This window comes from Electrophorus electricus, unplaced genomic scaffold, assembly GCF_041902795.1.
Source record: "Electrophorus electricus isolate QZ-2024a unplaced genomic scaffold, ASM4190279v1 Scaffold142, whole genome shotgun sequence".
In the NCBI taxonomy this organism is placed as follows: Eukaryota; Metazoa; Chordata; class Actinopteri; order Gymnotiformes; family Gymnotidae; genus Electrophorus; species Electrophorus electricus.
In genome coordinates this window covers 22,501-31,024 of record NW_027658423.1, presented here as the reverse complement: position 1 = coordinate 31,024, position 8,524 = coordinate 22,501, and the positions used below count along the sequence as shown (strand labels likewise).

The 8,524-nt window shown below is 59.8% G+C and overlaps 3 non-coding genes across 3 annotated transcripts in view; all 3 read left to right on the top strand.

Moving 5' to 3' along the window:
• Window positions 1–4,469: 4,469 nt before the first annotated feature.
• LOC145654639 (18S ribosomal RNA) lies at window positions 4,470–6,307 on the top strand. The gene has a single exon (XR_014120846.1). It is a non-coding gene; the product is annotated as an 18S ribosomal RNA (ribosomal RNA).
• An 879-nt stretch (window positions 6,308–7,186) lies between these two features.
• Window positions 7,187–7,340, top strand: LOC145654645 (5.8S ribosomal RNA). Its single transcript, XR_014120852.1, has one exon. It is a non-coding gene; the product is annotated as a 5.8S ribosomal RNA (ribosomal RNA).
• Window positions 7,341–7,957: 617 nt separating this feature from the next.
• LOC145654655 (28S ribosomal RNA) overlaps window positions 7,958–8,524 on the top strand; it is a 4,151-nt gene continuing 3,584 nt past the window's right edge. The window contains exon 1 of the ribosomal RNA XR_014120862.1: window positions 7,958–8,524. This exon is cut by the window's right edge and continues 3,584 nt beyond it. This is a non-coding gene — a ribosomal RNA (28S ribosomal RNA).

Below are 8,524 nucleotides of genomic sequence, written 5' to 3'. Positions count from 1 at the left end.
CCAGGCCCAGAGCTACTTTGCTGGGCATGACTGTGTTTGACCTCTTGGGCCTGGAAGTCTGGTAGTAGTAGTATGATTTAAAGGCACAAAGTGATTGAAGTGTGCCCAGGCCCAGAGCTACTTTGCTGGGCATGAATGTGTTTGAACTCTTGGGCCTGGAAGTCTATTTCTAGGCTTATATAAAGGGACAAACTTCTTGAAGTGTGCCCAGGCCCAGAGCTACTTTGCTGTGTATGACTGTGTGACCTCTTGGCCCTGGAATTCTGGTGGTAGTAGTAGTAGTAGTAGTATGATTTAAAGGTACAAAGTGAATGAAGTGTGCCCAGGCCCAGAGCCAGGCCTGGGCAGCAGGGGGCGCTCCTGGCCATGCCCAGCGAGTTTCGTGCGAATCGGACCTGGTCCGGAAGAGATACGAAGGGAAAACTCATTACTCGTCGGGGTGGCACATCCAGGCTCTCGACCCTCCCAAAGCGTCCGACCAGGGTGCACCCTGCCGGGCATGGTTAGCCGCCAGCCCCCTTCCTGGAGGTCTGGTTGGCACGGGGTTTTGATTTATCGGTTTCATATCTCTGGGCTCCTTGGGAGCAGAAAGTCGGTTGAGGGCCCTTTGGAAAGAGCCGGGGCTGCCGTTTAACGCTGTCCAAGCGGCAGGCGAAGCGCACCCACCGTTTTTACGCTATGATTTTTTAAAACCGCCGGGGCGGCAAACACAGGGCCGGTCGGGTTTGAAGACGAATATCTCTTCGGCCCTTGGGAGGAGAGAAGCAGCGCGGGTCACCTTTGAACGCGCTCGCTGCCAGGAACGTCTGGCGTAAAAGTTTCGTGGGAATCGGACGTTCCTAGGCTGAGAAGCGAGCGCCCGCCCTCGGGCGGTCGGGGGCCCCTTTCTCATTCCCCGTCTGGGCTAAAAATACGAGGTCGGACCCGATGGACTCGGGAGACTGGAGAGTACCAGGGAGACCCTGGAAGCAGGCGACCCGACCCACGCTTCGCTGTCTCCTCGGCCCTCGGGAGTAGAAGCGCGGGGACGGTGGCGTGGGCAGCAGGGGGCGCTCCTGGCCATGCCCAGCGAGTTTCGTGCGAATCGGACCTGGTCCGGAAGAGATACGAAGGGAAAACTCATTACTCGTCGGGGTGGCACATCCAGGCTCTCGACCCTCCCAAAGCGTCCGACCAGGGTGCACCCTGCCGGGCATGGTTAGCCGCCAGCCCCCTTCCTGGAGGTCTGGTTGGCACGGGGTTTTGATTTTTCGGTTTCATATCTCTGGGCTCCTTGGGAGCAGAAAGTCGGTTGAGGGCCCTTTGGAAAGAGCCGGGGCTGCCGTTTAACGCTGTCCAAGCGGCAGGCGAAGCGCACCCACCGTTTTTACGCTATGATTTTTTAAAACCGCCGGGGCGGCAAACACAGGGCCGGTCGGGTTTGAAGACGAATATCTCTTCGGCCCTTGGGAGGAGAGAAGCAGCGCGGGTCACCTTTGAACGCGCTCGCTGCCAGGAACGTCTGGCGTAAAAGTTTCGTGGGAATCGGACGTTCCTAGGCTGAGAAGCGAGCGCCCGCCCTCGGGCGGTCGGGGGCCCCTTTCTCATTCCCCGTCTGGGCTAAAAATACGAGGTCGGACCCGATGGACTCGGGAGACTGGAGAGTACCAGGGAGACCCTGGAAGCAGGCGACCCGACCCACGCTTCGCTGTCTCCTCGGCCCTCGGGAGTAGAAGCGCGGGGACGGTGGCGTGGGCAGCAGGGGGCGCTCCTGGCCATGCCCAGCGAGTTTCGTGCGAATCGGACCTGGTCCGGAAGAGATACGAAGGGAAAACTCATTACTCGTCGGGGTGGCACATCCAGGCTCTCGACCCTCCCAAAGCGTCCGACCAGGGTGCACCCTGCCGGGCATGGTTAGCCGCCAGCCCCCTTCCTGGAGGTCTGGTTGGCACGGGGTTTTGATTTATCGGTTTCATATCTCTGGGCTCCTTGGGAGCAGAAAGTCGGTTGAGGGCCCTTTGGAAAGAGCCGGGGCTGCCGTTTAACGCTGTCCAAGCGGCAGGCGAAGCGCACCCACCGTTTTTACGCTATGATTTTTTAAAACCGCCGGGGCGGCAAACACAGGGCCGGTCGGGTTTGAAGACGAATATCTCTTCGGCCCTTGGGAGGAGAGAAGCAGCGCGGGTCACCTTTGAACGCGCTCGCTGCCAGGAACGTCTGGCGTAAAAGTTTCGTGGGAATCGGACGTTCCTAGGCTGAGAAGCGAGCGCCCGCCCTCGGGCGGTCGGGGGCCCCTTTCTCATTCCCCGTCTGGGCTAAAAATACGAGGTCGGACCCGATGGACTCGGGAGACTGGAGAGTACCAGGGAGACCCTGGAAGCAGGCGACCCGACCCACGCTTCGCTGTCTCCTCGGCCCTCGGGAGTAGAAGCGCGGGGACGGTGGCGTGGGCAGCAGGGGGCGCTCCTGGCCATGCCCAGCGAGTTTCGTGCGAATCGGACCTGGTCCGGAAGAGATACGAAGGGAAAACTCATTACTCGTCGGGGTGGCACATCCAGGCTCTCGACCCTCCCAAAGTGTCCGACCAGGGTGCACCCTGCCGGGCTAAGAGAACAGCCAGGTGAACCCTGGAGGTTCCGAACTCCAGACCCCTGGACCCGACGGCTCAGTCCGCCTCAGGTGCACTACAGAGGTCCTCGGGCTGTCCCTGAGTGCATTAAAACGGAAATCAGAATTACTCCCCCGGGTGGCACTTCCAGGCTCTCGACCCTCCCAAAGTGTCCGACCAGGGTGCACCCTGCTGGGCATGGTTAGCCGCCAGCCCCCTTCCTGGAGGTCTGGTTGGCACGGGGTTTTGCAAATAGGTCCCGTCGGGTATATGGGAGAGCAAAGAGAATCAATGGGGTCCAAGCACTAAATTCATCCAGTGGCGTTCTCTGGAAGCCCAAGGGGAGTCCGAGGGGTGTTCGGCCGGCAAGGGGAGCTCTCCCTCGGACACATGATCAAACGCCTGTCCCCTACCGGAAAGTGGTGTGCTCTGGATGCCCCCCCCCCCCCCCCCATCCCCCGAGGGGGGTGCTTATCCCGCGAGGGGAGCCCTCCTCGGGTTAAGTGAACCATCATGCCGATTCCCCTATGGAAGTGGGCACATCCAGGCACACAGTCTGCTTTGCTCTCCCCGACCCGAGTGCGTCTGTTGGGCTGAGTGTACGCCCAGGCAACTGGATCCAATGGCTCAGTCCGCCGCAGCGTGCTTCGACGATGGGTCGTACAGCCATGCCACCAGGGTGGGCGTGTTTGTAAATGTACCAGTGGATTCTCGTCGGCCTGCCACATCCATGGTATCGACCCACCAGGCCTGTCCGACCAGGGGTTGACCCTGGACGGGCACGGTCTGTGGTTTGGCCCTTGTCCTAGATGAAATCGGGCACGGGGTTTTCTGGCCAGGTACCATCGGGTTACTGGGAGAGCGGCTTCGGTCTCCAGGTGAGACCAATGGTGAAGCAGCACGAGGCAATGGAGAGCATGCAAAGCGATGGGGAAGCCATGCACGGCAATGGCCACGAAAAAAAAAAAAAAATCACCACGGAAGGAACGTGAAGAACAAGGAGGAGTGTAGTGACACTGCCCAAAGCTGCCCGGTGTTGCAGGGGTCTATTGGTGTGTTGCTTCCTTGTTTGGTAGAGTGGAGTACCAGACCCGCCAGGGGTAGGCAAACCATTCCCCCTACGGTAAGTGAGGAGCCAGCCATTTGACGAGCGGGTGTCCACGTGTACGGGTGCGAGCGCTATCCCCCCACACGGGGTTAGGCCACGGCCTTAGGTGGACGTCTGCCGACCAGCCCCGGCTGATCCAGAACTTCTGATGTGGAGAGCGGTTTTGACAGATCCTCCCTGGTTCTAGCGGGTCAAGCCTCTGATGGGGGGTGGGGGTTATTTGTAACCCATCCCAGAACTCTCTGGGGGAGACTCAGACGGCCAGTCTGTCTACTCAGTTGTCCTATACTGGTGTCTGTGGTTTGGGAGGAAGGGAGTGCCCTGCTTTGTTGGCCTCCTCTTCAAACCTACCTGGGCCCACGAATCACTCTTCTTGGTTACATCACGAAACGTAGGTTGAGCGAGGCTAGGGGGGAGGGAATTCGACGAGGTCTTTCCCTTGTCCCCCCACCAGCGGCCCACGAAAATCAAAACGGCGTGAAGAGAGGGAACGCCGAAAGCACCTGGAGTCGGCCGTCCGCACCTCCGGAGGAGGTGGACGGGGTACGGTGCGGGCATGACCGGATGGGACAGCTTTGCATCAAGGTGAGAGGTCGGCGTCCGAAGGCCAGAGGGCGGTGCGCGAGCACGTTTACACTGGCCGCGGAAGCTGTCCTGGGTAGCCCTGTATGGCGTCTGGACCTGACGGCGCACGCACTTACAACCCGCTGCTTCCTAGCCCCCGGAAGGGGAGGCGGATGTCACTCGTGGTTCATCCCAGACCACGGTGCAAACTACCTGGTTGATCCTGCCAGTAACATATGCTTGTCTCAAAGATTAAGCCATGCAGGTCTAAGTGCACACGGCCGGTACAGTGAAACTGCGAATGGCTCATTAAATCAGTTATGGTTCCTTTGATCGCTCCACACGTTACTCGGATAACTGTGGTAATTCTAGAGCTAATACATGCAAACGAGCGCTGACCCTTCGGGGGATGCGTGCATTTATCAGACCAAAACCCATCCGGGGGGCTCGGGCCCCCCGGCCGCTTTGGTGACTCTAGATAACCTCGGGCCGATCGCGCGCCCTCCGCGGCGGCGACGTCTCATTCGAATGTCTGCCCTATCAACTTTCGATGGTACCATAGTCGGCTACCATGGTGACCACGGGTAACGGGGAATCAGGGTTCGATTCCGGAGAGGGAGCCTGAGAAACGGCTACCACATCCAAGGAAGGCAGCAGGCGCGCAAATTACCCATTCCCGACACGGGGAGGTAGTGACGAAAAATAACGATACAGGTCTCTTTCGAGGCCCTGTAATCGGAATGAGCGTATCCTAAACCCATGGGTGAGGACCCATTGGAGGGCAAGTCTGGTGCCAGCAGCCGCGGTAATTCCAGCTCCAATAGCGTATATTAAAGTTGCTGCAGTTAAAAAGCTCGTAGTTGGATGTCGGGAGTGGGCTGGCGGTCCGCCGCGAGGCGTGCCACCGCCTGTCTCAGACCCTGTCTCCCGGTGCCCCCCGGATGCCCTTGGCTGGGTGTCCGGACGGGGCTCGGAGCGTTTACTTTGAAAAAATTAGAGTGTTCAAAGCGGGCCCGCTTCTCGCCTGAATACCTGAGCTAGGAATAATGGAATAGGACTCCGGTTCTATTTTGTGGGTTTCCTGAACCAGGGCCATGATTAAGAGGGACGGCCGGGGGCATTCGTATTGCGCCGCTAGAGGTGAAATTCTTGGACCGGCGCAAGACGGACGAAAGCGAAAGCATTTGCCAAGAATGTTTTCATTAATCAAGAACGAAAGTCGGAGGTTCGAAGACGATCAGATACCGTCGTAGTTCCGACCGTAAACTATGCCGACCCGCGATCCGGCGGCGTTATTCCCATGACCCGCCGGGCAGCGTGAGGGAAACCACGAGTCTGTGGGTTCCGGGGGGAGTATGGTTGCAAAGCTGAAACTTAAAGGAATTGACGGAAGGGCACCACCAGGAGTGGAGCCTGCGGCTTAATTTGACTCAACACGGGAAACCTCACCCGGCCCGGACACGGAAAGGATTGACAGATTGATAGCTCTTTCTCGATTCTGTGGGTGGTGGTGCATGGCCGTTCTTAGTTGGTGGAGCGATTTGTCTGGTTAATTCCGATAACGAACGAGACTCCGGCATGCTAAATAGTTACGCGGCCCTCCGCGGTCGGCGTCAAACTTCTTAGAGGGACAAGTGGCGTTCAGCCACGCGAGATGGAGCAATAACAGGTCTGTGATGCCCTTAGATGTCCGGGGCTGCACGCGCGCCACAATGGTTGGATCAGCGTGTGCCTACCCTACACCGAGAGGTGCGGGTAATCCGCTGAACCCCATTCGTGATGGGGACTGGGGATTGCAATTATTCCCCATGAACGAGGAATTCCCAGTAAGCGCGGGTCATAAGCTCGCGTTGATTAAGTCCCTGCCCTTTGTACACACCGCCCGTCGCTACTACCGATCGGATGGTTTAGTGAGGTCCTCGGATCGGCCCCGCCGGGGCTCCTCGCGGGCCTTGGCGGAGCGCCGAGAAGTCGATCAAACTTGACTATCTAGAGGAAGTAAAAGTCGTAACAAGGTTTTCGTAGGTGAACCTGCGAAAGGATCATTAACGGGTAACGCTGTCCGGCGTGCCTCCTCTCCCGACCCCCTCGACTTCGCCGTCCCCCCGCGTCGGGGCCCAGGGTCGAAAGGGTCTTCGGGGTTGCTGTTACACGTGGTCGCTTGCAGGTCAGGCTGGACAGAAGGCATAAAGGAGGAGCCTAGTCCCTCCCACCCCTTCCTCGTCCTCCGCCTCTTCCTCCGCGTCGTCCTTCAGCACCCCCCCCCCGCAGGCCCCGGTATTCTCTGGGTTCCAGCGCGAGAGACGCGTCGTTCAAAAAACTCGGCGTCCCCGCTCGTCGGGCGAAGGCCGGTTTCCCCTCACCTTGCCGGCAGGAGAAGCGCCTGCGAGTCGAGCGGGTCGTACGGGTCCGTCCCGCGCCCTCCCTCTCGCTCGCACGGCCGCTGCCTCCGTCCACCGCGAGGGGTTTCCTATTTTGTTGTCCTTGTCATTCATCCCCGTCCCCTTGCTCGCTGACGAGCGGACTTTCCGGGGGGGGTTGCGAGCGCTGCTCCTCGTGGGGCAGGCCATGGCCCTTCCTGTGTTCGTCCGCCCACCGGCGTCCTGGGGCGTGGTGGTGGTGGGTGGCGCAGCCGGTTCCCCTGCTTCTCTCTCTCAGAAAGGAGTCTCAGGGGGACCCCCGGCAGGTACCTAGGGCTTGGCCCACGCTACGTGAGTTCCACCCCTTTCGAGGGGTCGGACGGGGCGGGCGCGGAGGGCCGCGGTTCAAAGACTGACTCGTCTGCCACGTGGGGCGTGTGGGCAAAGCGCAACCCCGCGCCCGTTTCAACACTCGCAGACGGGGGCGCCTGACCGGTTGGTGAAACCTTTTAAACCTGTCTTTGTAGTCGGTGAAAGACCTAAACTGAGCCTGAAATAAAAGAGTACAACTCTTAGCGGTGGATCACTTGGCTCGTGCGTCGATGAAGAACGCAGCCAGCTGCGAGAACTAATGTGAATTGCAGGACACATTGATCATCGACATTTCGAACGCACATTGCGGCCCCGGGTCCATCCCGGGGCTACGCCTGTCTGAGGGTCGCTATTCCTATCTGTCGGACCTGCCTTCTCAGGCGGGACCGCGGTTGGAGGTTCGTAGGTGGGGGGGTGCCCCCTGGCCTCCGTCTTCCTAAAAGCAGACGGTTCCCGGTCGCTGTCTCGGTGAGATCCGGTCGGTGGGTTCGCTGCGGTTGAGTGCCCGTTCTCCGTGCACAAGCTTCTCCTCCCCCGCTTCGGTTCGTTTCGGTTCGTTTCGGCTCCGCTCCTGGCCTGGCCAGGAACGTGGTCCCCTGCGCCCGAGAAAGAAGCGAGCGTGGCTGCCGGTGGGTTCTCTCCGCTTTGGCTGCCCACGTTTTCGCTTCTTTTCTCACCCCCTGCGCAGGCGGATCACGGAAAGGTGTCTGTTCTGTTCCGTTACGTGCGCGAGCGGAGGGAGGTTGTTGTTACATGCGTTCCCCCCCCCCCTCCCCCGGTGGGGGGGGTGGGGGGGGTCGGGGTTCGGGTGGCTCTGCCTCTGGCGTTTTCCTTACGGGCCGACCTGTCCGTGGCACGTCCGTGACGTCCCGACCTGTGTCCTCGTTAGCCCGGGTGAAAAGGGACTCGTCCCCTAACCCGGCGGTGTTCACGCTTCTGGGCAACCCTCCAGAGCGAACTCGGGAGCGACCTCAGATCAGACGAGACAACCCGCTGAATTTAAGCATATTACTAAGCGGAGGAAAAGAAACTAACAAGGATTCCCTCAGTAGCGGCGAGCGAAGAGGGAAGAGCCCAGCGCTGAATCCCCCGTCCGGGTGCGGGCGAGGGGAATTGTGGCGTATGGAAGTCTGTTTTCTTCCTGGCGCGGGCCGGGGGCCTGAGTCCTTCTGATGGAGGCTCAGCCCGTGGACGGTGTGAGGCCGGTAAATGGCCCCAGCCCCGCCAGGGTAGCGGTCTTCTCGGAGTCGGGTTGCTTGGGAATGCAGCCCAAAGTGGGTGGTAAACTCCATCTAAGGCTAAATACCGGCACGAGACCGATAGCGAACAAGTACCGTAAGGGAAAGTTGAAAAGAACTTTGAAGAGAGAGTTCAACAGGGCGTGAAACCGTTAAGAGGTAAACGGGTGGGGTCCGCACAGTCTGCCCGGGGGATTCAACCCGGCGGTGAGGCCGTCCCTGTCGCGCGAGTGTGCTCCGCTTCCAAACCCCCGGCGTTCCCCCTTCGGGGGGTCGCGTCGGGGGCGGCGGGGCC